This window comes from Phaseolus vulgaris, chromosome 11 (genome assembly GCF_051622355.1).
Source record: "Phaseolus vulgaris cultivar YP4 chromosome 11, ASM5162235v1, whole genome shotgun sequence".
Classification (NCBI taxonomy): Eukaryota; Viridiplantae; Streptophyta; class Magnoliopsida; order Fabales; family Fabaceae; genus Phaseolus; species Phaseolus vulgaris.
Genome location: NC_143508.1, coordinates 43362576 through 43382356, shown reverse-complemented (window position 1 = coordinate 43382356; position 19781 = coordinate 43362576).

The following is a 19781-nucleotide window of genomic DNA, read 5'->3' as shown; positions in this document are numbered from 1 at the left end:
AAAATTCTTTAATGAGTGTTACAAGTTTACCATAGTCAACAAAAACTTTAAAAAAATATCTAAAGATTAATGTAACCTGAGTGCACCCATTGTCAAATTGTAACACTTGGCATATTTTATGTCACATAAGTCTAGAGGCACACATGTGATGTCTTTGTTTGACCCTCCCCACTTGTCAACCTTGTCCACTCATTGAACAATGATGCAATTAATTAATGAAGCAGTGGTGTGACAAATCTCAAATGGAGATTTTTCAAGAGAGTGTGTGATGGGTACGTGTGACCATGTCTCTGTGGTAACTGTTGCCCTCCATTTTAGGTTATTAGGCCATCTAGAGTTGTTATAAAAAATGTGAATTGATTCATTATTTTTGTTTATGAACCTATATAGATTTTGTCTTGCACCATTTACAATTTACGTCGCTCAAAGACGTAAAAAAGTGTTTCTTCCTGTTTTTCTTTAACTTTTTCCTTGTACTTCATTAACTTTAGAAAATCGAGTTTAAAAATTAAAATAATTGTTTTAAATTTTGAAATATAAAATAATATTTTTTTTAAATTTCAAAAGGTGTAAGATAAAATTTAATTAGGTACAGAAAAAATACCCTAATAAAAAATATAAAATTATCTTTTCAACTTTTATTTTTTATATACATTACAACTAACACTACACGAAAAAGAAAATAATGAAATAGAAACTAATTTTAAAAAACAAAAAATAATTAGTTGTTATAGTGACTAAATTAAAAAATTAAAGACCATTTTAGAGACTAATTTTTTTTTCTAAATTAGTTTCTGTTATTGTTAAATAGTTTTTAAATTGATATCTAATTAGCTATCAAGGTTTTAACTACCAATTATTTAGATTCTAAATTTGATAGAAAAACTTTGGTTACTAATTAGATACCAATTTAAAAACCATTTAACAATAATAAAAACTAATTTAGAAAAAAAAAAATATAGTCTATAAAATGATCTCTAATTTAGTCATTATAGTAACTAATTATTTTTTATTTCTAAAATTGATTTCTATTTCATGATTTTATTGTAGTGTAAATTAATTTTTTAATATATTTTTAATTTTTATACAAATGAGGTCAGAGTAAACGAATAAAATTTTACTTTTGAAATTTTTTTACTTAAATAAATTCAAAATTTTAAATAATTAATCTGATCTATAATGCAGAAGAAAACTATTCGAAACGTAGGGCACTTATATTATAGTTTAGTGAGTTTGTATGAGAGTTGTAAATTTGAGGGGTGTGAGGTGTGTGGTTTGAGAAAGGAGTGTGAAGTTAGGTAGGGTTGGGCAAATGATTAGGACGGAGGAATATTAAAAATGTGTCACTTTCAGGCTCTGACTCTCATGAAAACAAACCACCCTACAGCTACAAAGGATACGAACTGGGACCCACCTGTCGTCGCACGCGTGCACGCCGCGTGGACCCCACTCGTTGACTCGCTTCACTTTCAAATTCCTCATTATTGTTCTTTTTTTATTGTTATTTTTGTGAAGACAAGCCTCGTTTTCTGTGTATAGGAGTTCTGAATTATGATACCCGCATTGGTTTTATTTTTAAAATATGGTTTAATGTTCATTTCAAAAACTAAAAAAAATTATCATCTTAGTAAAATTGTTGGAGATCGCACTTGTTGAAGATAGTAAATCGATAGATAAAAATATTTTATTATATATAAGTGATTGCAAATCTCACTTTATGAGTCAGTTTTATGGAATTGAATTAGGTTTAAAGTCCATTTAATAATATATTATCAGAGTCATTTAAAGTATATCTTGACAAGTGTTTGTTTAGCTTATCAAGCAATCCGCTATCAGACCGTTATCAGACAACTTTATTCCATGGACGAACTGTCAATGAGAATATTTCATTGTATATAAGTGAATGTGCAAACCTCATCTCACAAAACGGTTTTATAGGGTTGAATTAAGCTTAAAGTCTACTTTAAATATTTATAAAAACTTTGTAGATGTAAATATGATTTTAATGCCATTAAAATGAATGTGTTTTTGTCATCATCATGCTTCTTTTTCTTTGTATTTTCTTCCTTTCAAATTTAAATGGGTATTTTTGTTTCTATAACATAAGTAAATTTTGGTTTTAATTTATGTAAAAAAGACATCTTTGATAATTTTAATCTTTCCAAAACCTAAATTTGTTACTTTTGGTTCCTAATATGTATTTTATGATAAATAATATTTGTTTTAGGAATGTAAAAAATGTTTCCAAGATATCAAATATTAGGACAGCATAATAGATACTGGCGGGTGTTGTTTATGATAAATATTTGACTTATCGCTAAATGCATTAGTTGTTAACTAGTGTCACTGATAGTAGAGATAAAAGAAAATATTTTAAGGGATGAATAAAAAAAACTATGAAGATAAAAATTAAAACTTATTAATTTTTCATGAACTAAAAGCATATTTAAATCGCTTCTTTATTATAATTTAAGTAATAAAAGTACTATTGTCTTTAAACATTGAAAATAAAAGTTAAATAGATTTTTATTTCAGAAATTGGATATTTTAGAAAAAAAAGGATGTAAGATTTTGACATAAGTATTAAAGCAATTACTATTTAGAATTTTATAAACAAAATATTATACAACTTTTTCAAGTAATTTATCTCTCTACATAGGTAAAAAAAAAAATTATCACATGGAGTATTGATTAAGGATAGTCTTGAATGAAATATTCGATGCGTAATTGACTTTGTAAAATAACAAAAAAAATTAAATTATTTTTCTCTAAAAAATCATGTTAAGTGGAACGGAGTATAAAATGTGAAAAAAAAATTATAAAAAGAAAGTGTTATATATGATAAGAAAAAGAAAAAAAGGTAAAACTTGCTCTCCAAAGTAAATAATCTGCTCAACATTAAAAGAGAAACCAACCAGTTTAGTAAAATGATCAATCCAATAGTTAGTTTTTAATCCGGCTTATGACCAATTTCTGAATATTTAATTTTAACTTTAATTATTAATTTTTTTTGTCTTGTATAGAAATTAACTAATTAATCGTCAATTAAATTCAAGATACTACTACCTAAACTGCGTACCCAAAAAATTAATAAAGTTAAATAATTATGTGGCATCTGATAAATTAGTAAACCAATTTCTAAATCCAACACATTTCAAATTAATAATTAAACATTAAAGAATATAAAACATGGAAGATTTGACTATGTCAATGTAAAAAGGTATTCTCTTCTATTTGACATTCTTGAAATCTATAGACTAAGAGTTTAATTAAGATTAGCTTGAAAATAGTATAATATTTTTTATTTGTTTAGAGGAAATCATGTTTACGGTTCAATATTGAATATGAATATAAAAATGAAGATAGAATAACATCAAACACAAATAATGAAGAAGATATAACAACATTAATTTCACAACTTTACAAGGAATGAAAAGAGAAAATAAAGAAAGACTTATGGAATTATGGAGGATGTCATCCTATTTGAAAATGATTTATGATAAATGTTGATGAAGTCACCACTTAATTAAATGATGCAAGAAGAGAACTTTCTCTCTTTCAAATAACTCTTACGAATCCTCTCATATCATTTATTATTCAAAGGTTGTTTATAAAAAAATGGTAGGGCTATTTATAACTTTTTTGTGCCTAAATGCATCCTAAATTCACTAGAAATGAAATGACACTCTAAATCTAAAGTGTGACAAAAAATTTATATTAATCTAACGAGGGATTGAATTTCAAAATTTAGAAAGACAATGAGAAAAATCATAAGATATTTGTCCGAAAGTTGGAGCATGTAACCCATACTAAGGTAATGTTTTTCCTTTCCTCCACTTTACTTGCCTCCTTGATTGTCATGTTTACTCTCCACTCGACCGATATCTTGGTGGGCTTCAATAATGCCTGATTGAATTCAAAATAGTTCTTACTTCTTTCCTTTTTTAATGTTCGGATTTATGGTCTTATTGGGCTCAATAAGTCCAAATATAAAATTACTATTTACACTTGTTCTATGATTGAAAGAAAAATATTTGAAAGTAAATTTTAATGTCTAACTCTTACAATCAAAGTAATTTATATTCTACAAAATTCCTTTTCTTCTTCTACCCTCTCTTTAGATTTTAAGAGTCATCTCTCACCTTTCCTTAAATTTCCTTAAATAGATTACACTAGTGAGACGACAACTGAGTGAAGATCAAATCAGACTTATCAGACTTTCTTTTAGAGTATGTCATTTTTCAGATATAAATACTTATATCTTGTCTATTTTAGTTTTTCTTGTAGATGTTATAAGGTTGTGTATGTTTAATCCAATGAAAAAGGTAATATCTTACTTGGTTTTACTTTTTCTAAGTGTTTTGGTGGTTTGGATGATTTTTCCCTAGGTTACCAAAGCCTTTAGATGTTTTTCAACTTCTTTTCTATCATAAAGTTGTTTTTTTCTTGGTCGATGAGTAACTTTGAAGTAAGGGGAGTTGAACCTAAGAAATATTTAGGTTTAAACTATACATTTAAAATAATGTATGCACTAGTTATGTAAATAGTTTTAGAATTAGTTTTTAAATATGTATATATAGGTTCAAATGTCATTTTGACTTGTTAGGGTGTTGGATGAACCTATATTAAGTAATTGGTAATTTAGTGAAATTGAATGCAAAATAAATTTAATTCAAAATAAGTTTTAAATAATAAAATTGTTCGTAGTTGAATGTTTGGATGAATAGGCAATGTTATGGTGTAAGATTTATAACCATGGTGATGTTGTTTTGAATGGAATTGGGTGTTGAGTATGTATATTTTCATTGAATAAGGTCCTTGTTATTTTGATTGTTTAAAGTAACTATATATATGGAGAAAATTGGTTGGAACGGATAATTAGAAATGAAAAATTTGTTTTGAAAAATTATTCAAAATTTCTGATTCAACCTAGTGTGCTCAACAAATGAGAATTCGTGAGTCTCATCCAAATATTAAGAGATTAGTTACAAACATTTTCCTCACGGACAATGATTTGTCACACATATTATCTAAAATTTCACTAAAAAAAAATCACTAAATAAAAAATATTTTTAAAGATAAAAAAATACTTAATTACTATATTGATTAAATTAAATATTAATTTAAAAATTAAAAAAATTATTAATATTTAAAATAATTTATATTATTAATAAAATTTATAAATTATTTTCTAAATTAATATCTAACTAACTTCTATTATTTTAGCTACCAAGTACATGCCATTTTAAAAATCAATTAAATAAAAATTTAATAATTATCTACCAAGTACATGCCATTTTAAAAATCAATTAAATACAAATTTAATAATTATTTATTTATAATAGAAACTAATTTAAATGTTAATAATTTTTTAATTTATAAAATAATGTCTAACTTATTTAATATAGTTATTAATAATTTTTTATTTTTAAATTTGATTTTTATTTAATAATTTTATTATATTGTTTTTTGCTGAGATCTTAGTCAATAATTTCAACTTCAGATAAATATGTAATTTAAATAATTAAATTTATTCAATAAGTTCATATTCTCTTAGCAAAATTACTCTAATATATTAAATATAATTCTTTAATGTATTTTGCATCTATCTTTCCCAGTGTTCTTTCTCTAAATATTAGTGAAATAATATTTTATTTTATATTTTATTTATTGTTTTTTTATGATGAGAGTGATATTATTGTGGTGAATATAGATTTAGACAGTAATCCGGAAGGTGCTGTTGAGTTGAATTGTTGACATGTGGTGTTAATTTTATTTTTAATTCTTTAACTTTTTATATTAAATCGTTTTAATTCTTTAACTTTTATATTGAACTTATTTTCACTTTTTAGACATTTTAAAATTATCTTAAAATATATTTTATAACTTTCACAAAACACTAAAAAAAATCATGAAATAGAAACTAATTTTTAGATATCAAAATAATTAGTTGTAATAGTAACTAAATTAGAAAGCATTTTAGAAACTAAAAAAAATTGGTTTATAAACTAGTTTCTATTATTGTTAAATAGTTTTTAAATTAGTATCTAATTAGCAACCAAAGTTTTAACTATCAATTATTTAGTTTTTAAATTTGGTTTCTAAAACTTTGATTGTTAATTAAATACCAATTTAGAAACTATTTAACAATAATATAAACTAATTTAGAAACCTATTTTTTTTTTTTTAGTTTATAAAATGATATCTAATTTAGTTAATATTGCAATTAATTATTTTGATTTTTAAAAATTAATTTTTATTTCATGATTTTTTTGTAGTGATTACTTTTAATTTCTTGGAGACATAATTGGGTTATATTAAATTAGGAGGTATAATATAACTTGGTAGGAAAATGTTTTATCAATATTTTTCTTTATTAAGTATTAGTTTTGTTTTTATTATTATTTACCTACTCTTTATTATGAAGAAGAGTCTCAGGAGAGTACTGATCCCACAGTTAAGTGATCATTTGTATACAAATTTATTAAAAAAAAACTAAATTAAAAGCCAACTTTAAAGTTAAATTAAAAATTAAAGGATATAAATGAAAATCAATATTAAATAAAATAAAGTCTTGTTTTTCTTTTTAACTTATAGAAATGCACGTGATTTTACATCCACTCATTTTCCTTCTTGAACTGTGCGAGTAAAATATATTTTTCGATTAAAATTGATAGGTTTCTCAGATTAATTATCCAAAAAGAAAACAGAGAGACAAAATTGTTTATATTTTCAATTTATCGATCTAAAATCATATAAAAGTTAAAAAAATTTAATAGTATAAGTAAATCAAAATAATAAAATTACTAAGTAAAAGTGATATAATTGATATTAATCAGAGATTGATTTCGAAAACTGTATGCACAAATAACTTTATTAGAAGAGATTATGTTATCATACAGTCTTTATACTTTAAAAATTAGTACTATGGACAAAAAAATATGAATAATGTTTAAAAAATGAAAAGAGAATTAAGAGATTAGTACTCCAAAGTGTAATATCTCCCATACTATGGTGCGGTAGACATGATCATGTCAAATTCATTGTAGTGAAAAATACTCTAAAGTATGATATGAAGTAAGATAAATCATTAGATAACTATTCACTCATCCATTCAATAGTTATGATGGATATTGTTATGGAATGTAATAAATTTATTTTATTTTGATCCAAAGTATAACGGATATAAAAGAATTGATATATATATATATATATTAATTATGATATTATACAAATTATTTATAGTTAAATAATGACTGATATTACAAAATTCTGAATAACACCTGGTCTTCTTCGTCCACTATAGTTTATTCCATACCATAATTATACTTTAGTTATTTTATATAAATTTTTAGACCTAAGATTTTCATGGCCTTTTGTGGAAAACATTGAAAAGAAAACTCGATTATTTTTTTTAAAGAAAGTTAAAACATGCTCTCATTCTCTTCTATTTCTCATCTAAGGGCTATCTAAGGGTGAGGTGGGTAGAACCATCGCCTTACACTCCATAATATAGTTTTATTGATTAATATTTTAAATTAAAATAAACTATTGATTAGTTAGTAAAATAATTTTTTTTTGGATATATTACAAAATAGAACAGAGATGAACAAAAGAGAACATAGATGAACAAAAGAGTAAACTGAAGACAAAGGATATGAGAATGAATATCTCTTCTTTCTTATTATTCAAATCAAAACAAATGGTTTGAATATATACAAGTACTACACTCATTCTAAAGAAGGAAAAAAATCAATAATTAAATACTAAAATAATATCACAAAGACAAAATAAAGGTTATTCACCTCTATAAAGAGAAACAACTGATAATTAGAAAAGACACCCAATTATTCTCCTCTATAAAGAGAAACTGATAATTAGAAAAGACTCCCAATTAGTATTAGGATCCTTCTATAACTATGGTATCTGTACCCTTTAATGATGAAACCCAGCTTGGAACAAATATTCTTAAAAGATTGAGGACTTAAAGCTTTGGTATAAATATCAGCCAGTTGCTATGTGGTGGAAATGGAAAGCAAATGGATGAGACCCTTCTTTAATTTTTCCCTTACCACGTGACAATCTATTTCTATATGTTTTGTACACTCGTGAAATACTGGATTTGCTGCAATGTATCTTGCTGAGTCATTGTCATAGTATAAAAGAGATGGTTGCTCAAAAGGAACTTTGAAATCTTGAAGAAGATAAGTTAGCCATTAAATTTCACATGTAACAATGGCCATTGCCCTGTATTAAGCTTCACAAGAACTCTTTGATATTGTTCCTTGCTTCTTTGATTTCCAAGATACGAGAGAATTCCCAAGATACACACTAAAACCAGTCACTGATTGTCTTGAATCACTGCAGGTGCCCCAATCACTATCACAAAATGCTTTGAGATGAACAGAAGTAGTGGAAGAGAAAAATAGACCAAGACTTGGAGCCCCTTTGATATATCTAAGAATTCTAATAGCTGCATTATAGTGAGCAATTGTAGGCTTAGCAAGAAACTGAGAAAGTTGTTGCACAAAAAATGTTATGTCAGGTCGGGTATTAGTGAGATACATAAGCCTTCCAATCAATCTTCTGTAGGTTTGGATATATGTGAAAGGAACACTTTCAGTAGAAGAGAATTTCTCATGATTATCAATAGGAGTGGGTGCAGGTTTGCAGGCTAAAAGACCTGCATCGGTTAATAATTCCAATGCATATTTCCTTTGATTTACCATTATTTATGTCTTACTTCTTACTACTTCTAGACCAAGAAAGTATCTTAAATTCTCAAGATCTTTAATCTTGAATGTCTGATTCAAGGCTTGTTTGATTCGAACAATCTCTTCTTTATCATTTCCTGCCAATATTATATCATCCACATATACCAATAATGCTGTAAAAGATCTTTCAGAAGAATTAATGAACAAGGAATGATCATTCATAGATTGAGTATATCCCATAGAAAGCAAAAATGATGACAGTTTGGCAAACCATTCTCTGCTGGCTTGCTTAAGGCCATATAAAGTCTTTTTTAGTTTACAAACTTTTCCTGGTGGAATAGAAGTCAATCCAGGAGGAGCAACCATGTATACATCTTCTTTCAAATCTCCATGTAAAAAGGCATTGTTTATGTCTAATTGTTTCAATTCTCAATTATAAATAGAAGCTAAAGAAAGAAGCAACCTTATGGTGGTCATCTTTGCTACTGGAGAGAAAGTATCGAGGTAGTCAATGCCTTATGTTTGTGTATATCCCTTTGCCACTAACCTTGCTTTATACCTTTCAATTGTTCCATCGGCCTTATATTTTATTTTGAATACCCATTTGCAAACTATGACAGCTTTGTTCTAAGGCAGAAGAGCAGTCTCCCAAGTTTGATTTGACTCTAAAGCAGATATCTCACATTGTATAGCTTTTCTCCAACAGTCATGTTTCACAGCTTCAGAATAAGTGTTTGGCTCAACATGTGAAGAAAGAGACATAACAAAAGATTTGTAAGAAGGTGATAAATTGCTATAAGACAAAATAGAATTCAAAGGATATTTAACTCTTGAAGATGTACTGGAAACATTAAGGTTACAATGATAATCCTTTAAATACTCAAGTGGTTTTTTTATTCTTCTGCTCATTCAGACAAATGAATCTGATTCAGAACTTTGTTCTATATCATGATTTTCATTGAGGTTTTGGTCTATATGGGAACAATCTTCTTCTGAAACCTCAATTTGTGACTCAGAATTATTATCACTGCTATTTTCAACATTATCACAAGGTGTATTATCACAAGGTGCAATAATGGCTTGTGATGGCCGACTTAAGACAGATTGATCTTCAACAAACAAAATTTGATCATTAATGTCGACACTGTTAGTTTCATTGCTAGTATCTTGAACCCTTTGGTATCGAAAAACATGTTCATAAAAGACAACATCCCTAGACACAAAAATTTCTCTTGATTGAATATTCAACAAAATATATCCTTTTGTCCCCCGTTGAAAACTAATAAAAACACATTTTGATGCTCTCGGATCAAATTTTCTTCTATTTGTTGACAAGGTGCTAGCATAACATAAAGAACCAAACACCTTTAATCCATTAAAATTTGCATTAGTTTTGAAAAGCATTTCATAAGGAGAAGAATAGTTTAAAACAGGTGTGGGAAGCATGTTTATAATATGCGCAACATGTATCACAGAATATGACCAATAAATTTTGGGTAAATGAGATTGTATCATAAGAGCTCTTGCTACATCTAATAAATGACCATGTTTCCTTTCAACTACACTATTTTGTTGTGGAGTATTGACACATGATGTTTGATGTATTATTCCTTTACTGACAAAAAAATTAGTCATGAAAAATTAAGTTCCATTATCACTTCTTATTATTTTTATTGTTGTCTCAAAAATAACAATAAATTTTCCAAAACCTTAACAACTTCAGATTTTTGTTTCAAAAGAAAAATCCATGTGTACCTCGAATAGTCATCAACTATGGTCAAGAAATATTTATGACCATGAATTGATGGTATTGAGTATGGTCCCCAAATATCTACATGAATCAAATCAATTTTTTTTTTTGATTTAGATGTACTAATAGGAAAAGAAAGTCTTTTTTGCTTTGCAAAATGACAAACATCACAAACAAAAGATTTGTTATATTTAACAAAAGAAAATTTATTCTTGATAACATCAATACATTTATTTGAAATATGACCTAATCGAAAATGCCAAAGGGTTTTTAGATCACTAGCACTGACATTAGCAATATTGATGGTGTGTGTACATTCAAGGGGTTTAATTTGAAATTTCTGGTAAGATGGGATCCTGAGTATATAAAGTCTATCTTGCGTCTTAGCGATTCCAATCATCTTCATAGATATCTTGTCCTGAATGTGACAACCATTAGAGTCAAAGGTAAGAACACAAGATAGTTTACCAATCAATTTTGCTACAGAAAGAAGATTAAAATTGAAGCAAGGAATGTACAAAACATTGTCTATGACATGATTTTGATTGAGAAAAACACTTCCAGAATAATTGGCAATGACTTGATTTCCATTTGGTAATTTGACATAAATAGGATCAATTTGATGATATGAAGTGAAATAAGTTAAGGATGAACAAATGTGATCAGTAGCACCACTATCAATAATCCAAGAACTAAAAGAAGAAATAAAATTATTACTTGTTTGATTGAAGGGATCAGAGGGAATAACAGAGACTTGATTAGAAGCATTGTCACTTCATTTAGTCTGTTGTAAAAGAGCTAACAATGTTTGATACTGCTCAGGAGTAAAACCAATTTGTTGAGACTTCACTTCTGACTTTGAACCTTCATGATTCTGCTCATTATTATTGAAATTTGTATTCTGAAAAACTGCATTAGTATGACTCCCATCATGATTCTGATTTTTAAACATGAAATGAGGTGGAAATCCATGCTTTTTATAGCATGTATCAATGGTATGCCATGTCTTTCCACAATGACTACAAATTTTGGAAGTATATCCTTTTCCATTGCTTCCTCTTCCGTATCCACCACCTCTGCCATAGGTTGTAGCATTGTTTTTATAACCTCCTTTGCTAGTAGCAATCATTGCCTTGGATTGATCACCAAATATTTGCCTATCTTGTTGTGTAACAAGAGAGCAAACTTTATTCAAGGATGACAAAGGGTCCATCAATAGAATTTGAGTTCCACAGTCGAATAATTATCATTTAGCCCCCTTAGAAATTTGATAATCTGGTCTTGTTTTTTATATTTATAAACATTCACAAGAGAATTGCATTTAGAGGCACATGAAGAAGTGGATAGCAGGAGAAAAAGACCAAGTTCATCCCAAAGAATTTTTAATTGAGTGAATAGTTTGTAACAGTCAACTCACCTTGTTTAAAAGAAGAAATCATCTCCTGGATATCAGAAATACGAATCATGTCTCCTTGTGAGAACCTTTCCTTTAAATCATTCCATATGTCAAAGGCATTGTCCATACAGATGATGCTCTGCGCGATGGATTGAGAAACAGCCTTGAGAATCCACGAAACAACCAACATATTGGCTCTCTGCCATGTTGGAAACAATGAGTTGGTACTGTTGGGAGCTTCTATAGTTCCATCAATGAAACCTATTTTTTTCTTTGAAATTAGGCTCATTTGAAACGAACGAGACCAATGATGATAATTTTGTCCATCAAGAATAATAGGGACAATAAGAAAGGAAGGATTATCTGATGAACTAACATGGTAAGGTGAACTAAGATCTTGTGAGGGATCATCAACTTCACCCATGAATAAATGTAGCAAGCTCTGATACCATATTACAAAATAGAACAAAGATGAACAAAAGGGAACAGAGATGAACAAAAGAGTAAACTGAAGACAAAGGATATGAGAATGAATATCTCTTCTTTCTTATTATTCAAATCAAAACAAATGGTCTGAATATATACAAGTAGTACACTCATTCTAGGTCGTGAGAAGTGTGAAGAGTGATTGGTTTGGCCAAATCACTTGGAAAAGGTGGAAGAAGAGACCAAAAGGTGTCTATCTTAGAGAGGCTAGAACAGATAGTGCATAGGATTGCAATTTTCTAGTATAACACTCATATAGTTAATCTGAATTTTGAAAAGGCAAGCACCCTGTTTATAGATTATAGGGTCGGCCAAATACAAGCAAAAATGGAGGGTGATTCAAATTTAAAAACTTTCAAAAAGTGGCGCCAAAAGAAGTCACACTTACCATGTGGCGCCAAATTTTTTTTCATGTTCTCCTTCTAGATTCTTTATAACTGGCCTAGGGTTTAAGATAGGTCATAATGGAGCCTAATTAAACTCTAGGTAGGTTTAGAAACACTAAACCCAAACCTAATCTAATTAAAGATAAATACAATTCAAAATTCTAATAATGTTGTGTAGGTCAACATTATTTTACAAGAAATGAAATTCTATTCTAAATTTTAATAACTAGATAGAGGTCTAAGATATGTGGGAATGTCCCTTTGAGAGTCTCTATTGAATTCCATTCTTCTTGGAGTCTTCTGATTCTTGCTCTAGTAGGACTTGTGGTTGGAGGCTCTGCCATCACTAGTAGTGTGTTAATGCTTGATGGTGAGGATCGAAAGTTGATTGTCCATAGGGCTAGAATGAGACCGAAAGGTGATTTTATGTTTTTGAACCCTACTCAGCCCACCATGAACTCAATGGTTGTAGAGCATGAAGTTGAGACTATGGTGAATTGTTCTATCTTAATGTAGAGGTAAAATTATAACAATTGCTTATTGCTCTAGATAACCTCGCGCGAGGAATATACTTGATTTGGCCAAAACAGGAACATTGATCTTGAATAAAAAAAATGCATCTATGAATAGCAATAATAAATGAAAGTAATAGGGTTATTCCAATTCTAACATATGTGTTTATTTATATTTCTCTACTTTTGTGATTTATCTAACACTTAACCTCTCGATCTAAATATTTATTAGGATATTATTATTATACATTATTATTACTATTATTATCATCATATATGCAAACCATCTCAAGTTTATGCCTCACTTCATTATAAAAGATAAAATATACTATGATATCATTAATTCCCTATGGATACAACAACCCTCAATTGTACTACAACTGACTCGATCCTCTTGTCGAGTAAAAGATTGGATTTTTATTGAGCTTAACTGATATACACCAAGAATTTCTGGCATCTTTCTAGGGATTTACTTAAACCACTCACCAAAGACATGCACTGTAATACAGACTGAAGCTTTATGGATACTCACATTAATGTGTCAACTTGGTCTTTGAATGTACTTATTTTCTGATCTTAAGTTTTAAACAAACACTATGGTTGGTCAATCATGGTGCTTTCTTCATCTAGCAGATAATGTGCTCATATAATCTAATCTTCATCATATCAAATCCAACTTCAAGTCTTGTTGGTTTAAGCATTTAATCAAAACTATAGGATGTTGAACTTTTAGTCTAACAATCTTCCACTCTTTGATAGTGGTTAAAAACAATAAGAGTTTGCATAAGATGTTTATATTCAGCAGTTCATAGGCATGGGGTGTTCCCCGATGCTTCTTCTTTTTAGTTGAGATCTCCACCTGATGTTGGTCTTCTTTTTCTTCTGTTCTTAGGGACTACAACTCTCTTTTCTTCTTCTTATTGGCTCCCTCTCTGATGTACATCTTTTTCTTTTCACTCCCTACATTGAGGCTCCCCCTTAGATGGATATCGTCTCATGATTCCTTAATCTTCTTTTGAGCATGGGTTCACCTAACTTTATCTCTATTTATCTTATCTTTTCTTCTTAAGAAAAAATTCCTCTTATTTCTCTCCCTTTTTAAGCATCATCAATAAAGGAGTGGTGTCTCGTGTGTAGAACACCACATAACAAGTTGGTAGTACAACAATGAAGGTTTTTGTTTTGAGCAAAGGATAACAATGTTCCTTTTACATTTCTCATATTTGTGCATTGGATGCAGAATTGTTTATGTCAACAAAAGGAATGGAAGGTAAGCTGTTAACATATTGGAAAGGTTTCTCTTCTAGTTCTAGACCATTTGTATAGTATGAGTCGAACTTGTTGTTAAACAAAAGAAACTCATGAGACATCCAAAGTTCTAGGTCTTTCTTCATGAAAGATGCTAACATGTTGCGTGTTGGTCAACATGAAGATGTAAGAATTGATGACTTAAACAAGAGGGGGGGGGGGGGTGAATTGTTTATCAAAGATTTTCGCAAAAATTTAATAAGAATGAAACTTTACCAAACAATCACATGTAAGAAATTAAGGAAAGCAATCAAACAATGATTAAGAAATTACAGAATTTTAACCGATTGAAAATACATTTTAATCGGTTGTTTATAGCAGTAGTAAGAGCAGAATTCAAACAAACAGTTATAAGGAGTGAGAGAGAGAGAGATTTACATAGCCAATTTTATATTGGTTCACTCAACCTTGAGCTACATCCAGTTCCCAGAACAACCATTGGGTTCCACTAGTAATCACTCACAGATTACACCAACACAGCCACAAAGAGGTGATCTTGAAAACCACAAGACCCACTCACCCTCTTTGCAACTACACACCTGATGGAGATCAAGATCAAGAAGAAATAGAAGCCAATAATCAAAGACAGGAAGAGGTAGAAGCCCAAGTTGTAGACGCTCAAGAAGTCATTAGCCCACCTCATAGGCTTACAAGGAGCAAGTTCAAGGAATTAGGAAATAGTGGAAGGTTGTTTTCTCTTTTTATTATATCTTTTGTTTTAAAAGGTGCTTAGAGGGAAACATTAGACACCTCTTTTGTAAAAGCATCTTTAGGCTTCAGTTTAGGAAATTCTAGAAGCTTGGGGAGTGAGCTTAGTAGGGGCGTGAGTGTAGGAGTCTTTTGGGTAGCTTATAGAATAAGCTTTGTAAATGACCGGCCCTTGCTCCTATAAAAGGAGGGCTTAGGTCCTTCATAAATCAGATTTGAGAATTGTGGTAGCAAAACTCTCCCAAATTGGTGATTGAGTGTGTGAGAACTTGTCTTCTCCTCTTCCTTGTCTCATCTTGAGTGCCTTGGTTCTCTCAAGTGGCGGCTTCCCACACTTATCTTGGAGCATTCATACTTCAAGTGGCATGTCCATCAACCAAGCTCTTCATTCTCATAAGTTCCTCTATTCTCCATCTTTTCATTTCATTTCCATGTTCATACGAATTCAAAAACATGCTTAGGTTCCTTCTATTTGGTGTTTTGAGCTTAATTTCATATAGTGTTCGGTTCTTATTCTCTTTTGCTGGATTCAAGTGTTTCCTCTTCATTTCTTACTGATTTGTTCGGTGCTTTTCATTTTCTAAGCATTTTAATCGGTTCATTTTCTTCCTTCTCTCTTTTAATCGGCTCAATTGGCAAGAAATGGGTCTTCCATGTGAGTTTGGTGTTTGGTGCAAGTTTTGGTGAGTTCTTGAAACATAGAACATTGATCCATTTCTATTAAAAGTGCCTATTCATTCTCCAACTCAAGTTGATTCCATAAAATGTCAAAGAATCATCTATATCTTGCTATTGGAATCATATCAACACCTCAATTCAAAACACCCTTTGACTTTACAGGATTTCACACACACTTACAAGTTTATGAAAGTACAATTACAAGAATCATGAAAGGAATAGAAAACACCTGAAATTACAGAAATCAGGAACTCCTATGATGAGACCTTGTACCAGTGCACAACTTAACAACAATCTTGCAAAACTTTTGAAAACTTCTTTCAAATCAATCTCAATCTCACTTTGTTTGATATAAAACTTGTGTATTTTGTTTTGAAAGAAAGGCTATATTTATAGCACAAAAAACTAGTCGTTTAAGGCAGCATTTATTGCCAAAATAGTTTTGATTCACATGCAAAACAGATTAACAGGTTTTCAAAAAGTATAGAAAATCACATGTTGATTTGACCAAACTTTAAAAGCAGTTTTCATTTCCAAGATTAAGTGGAATCTGATTCATGAAAAGCAGTTATTGTAGAGATATTTTGTATTCAAAGATGTAATTAAGACATTGTTAACCAAAAACATCACTGGGTTTGAACAGAATTACAAATCAGAGCTTAGAAATTAAAAAAAGATTTGCCCAGTGCTGACAGAGTGAAAACAATCGGTTGTTTCGAAGAAACAATCGGTTGAATTTCTGCATTGATGAATTTTTTTTTTTGAGAAAATCAGATTTTCAACAACCATGCTATATTCAAACATCCAGGTTTATAAGGCACACAAATTTGTATTAAAGACAAAAGAAATATAAGCTAACCATAATCCAAGCATAGGCATATCGAAGAAATACATAATTAGATTTAAAAGCTGTTTAACGATGAGAAGAACAAAGAATTATCCTTCAGATTTAAGATACACAAATGTAAGCAGTACATAGAATCATGACAATTCTTTGACTTGCAAATAAATCTTCTTGAGATCCTAATCTTTCTGGCCCTTCAAGTAAAGTAAAAAATCTACAAAACAAAACTTGTTAAATCACAAGATTTGATCCCTTAAAGAACTTGGGACCCTTTGTGTTAGACTTATCTTTAGAACCATCAAAACATCTTAGAATCCATATAAAGACTCCTTTAGGAATAAGAGACTTTTGAAACTTGCATAACCTAACTGAATGACCTTTCTTCATGCAATAGAAACATGTAACAATCGGTTGAATCGACCTTTTAACCGATTGTTTTTCTGGTACAGATGAAAAAGGTTTTGAAATTCCATTTCCTTTGCTTTGTGGATAAAAACCTAAACCAGCTTTTCCAAAAACAAAATTTTGAGATGCAAGAACATCTTCAAAGTTGGATTTTCTAGTTGTAAGTTTATCCATGGTTTTCAAAAGATAATGAATCTTTCTTTCAAGATTTTCACAATTTTCACAAAACTTTGAGTCACAACTGAAAGTTGAGTTCTTGTAAATCAAATCAAGGTTTTCAAAATCTTCTTTTGTTTTTCTCAACTCTTCTTCCAATGACTTGACTCTATTTTTCAGCCAGTTGTTTAGACCTTTCAACCGATTGTGAGAAAGAGCCAATCGGTTAGCCTCTTCATGAGTTTCATTAAAAGCTTCAAGCAATTGATAATAATTGTTACCTTTGATTGAAGAGGATGAACTCATGCTACTGGATACAGATGCTCTCAGGCACAGGTTTGCTTCTTCATCATCAGAAGAGCTAGAGGATGATACCTCATTGTCATCCCATGCAATATATGCCTTCTTGGATTTTCCCATTTTCTCATTTTTGAAATTTGTTTTATCTTTGCTTTCATTGTTAGGGCATTCTGCTTTGATATGACCTTATTCACCACAGCCATAGCAAGTGTACTTGTTAAGATTAAAATCATTAGGCTTTTTAGAGCTATACCTTTTTGAAGCTTGGTTTTTCTTCTTCAAGAACTTGCTTACATTTCTTGACAATAGACTCATGGTGTTTTGAAGCTCATGCTCCCTTAGCTTACCAAACAAGGAAACAGCTGTCATTGATGTCAAATATTTTGATTATGATATGGCAGTGACCTTTTGCTGCCATGTTCTATCAAGACACTTCAAGATCTTGATGTTTATCTCCTCTTTATCAAAAGACTTACCAAGACTCATCAAATGATTGACTATGTGAGAGAACCTTTTCTGAACATCACACATGGTCTCTCCTTTCTGCATTCTAAAGAGCTCATACTCTTGGATAAGAGCATGCTTTCTGGCTCTCTTGACATCATCCCTTCATGTGTGACTTCAAGAATGTCCCACATTTCCTTTGCTGAGCTACATTGTGATACCCTGAAAAATTCATCACAACTTAAAGCAGATGTTATTATATTGTTAGCAATCCAATCAAACTTTGCTTTCTTGCTTTCAGCCTCAGTCCATTCAAATGAAGGTTTATCAATTAAAACCTCATCTCTTTTAACTTGAAGTATAAAGGGACCATTTTCAATTGTTTCCCAAATACCCTATATCAGTTGAATGCATAAAGATTTTCATTCTTACCTTCCAAAACTGGTAATTTACACCACAAAACAGTGGTGGTCTATTTATGAAGCACCTTCCCGAAAAGGCATCTTGTCAGCCATGTAAAAACAGTTATTCAGAAACACAGTACTTGAATAATTTTCAAGAACCTAGCTCTGGATACCAATTGTAAGAATTGATGGCTTAAACAAGAGGGGGGTGAATTGTTTATCAAAGATTTTCGCAAAGATTTAATAAGAATGAACCTTTATCAAACAATCACATATAAACAATTAAGGAAAGCAATCAAACAATGATTAAGAAACTATTTACAAAATTTTAACCGATTGAAAATATGTTTTAATCGGTTGTTTATAGCAACAACAAAAGCATAATTAAAACAAACAGTTATAAGGAGTGTGTGTGAGAGAGAGAGAGATTTACACAACCAATTTTATATTGGTTCACTCAACCTTGAGCTACATCCAGTTCCTAGAATAACCACTGAGTTCCACTAGTAATCACTCACAGATTACACCAACACACCCACAAAGAGGTGACCTTGAAAACCACAAGACCCATTCACCCTCTTTGCAACTACACACCTCAACTCAGAACACCCTCTCACTTTATAGGATTTCACACACACTTACAAGTTTATGAAAGTACAATTACAAGAATCATGAAAGGAATAGAAAACACTTGAAATTACAGAAACTAGGAACTCCTATGATGAGACCTTGTACCAGTGCACAACTTAACAGCAATCTAGCAAAACTTTTGAAAACTTCTTTCAAATCAATCTCAAGCTCACTTTGTTTGATATAAAACTTGTGTATTTTGTTTTGAAAGAAAGGTTATATTTATAGCATGGAAAACTAGTCGTTTAAGGAAGCATTTATTGCCAAAACAATTTTGATTCACCTCCAAAACAGATTAACAGGTAGGTTTTCAAAAAGCTGTTATGAAATGTTACAATCCACCAGTTGAAAAGTCGTTTTAACCGGTTGAATTGGTTAGTCAATTACATAACCAAGTCAAAAACAGTTTTAAAACCTCCAAACAAGCCAAGTGACAAACAACCGATTATTTCGATAATTCAACCTGTTGTTTTTCTCTTTGCTTAGAAAAACATTTTTCTTAAAACAGATTGATCAAGCTTTGTGCAATGGACTAGGAAAGATCTTACAAAGATTCTAAACACCCTAGACTAAACCCAAAAAAAAAAATAGCAGCACAGCTTCAAGCTTCATCATGGATTTGAAACATCAAAGCTCCCATGTTCAACAGAAGACTCCTTG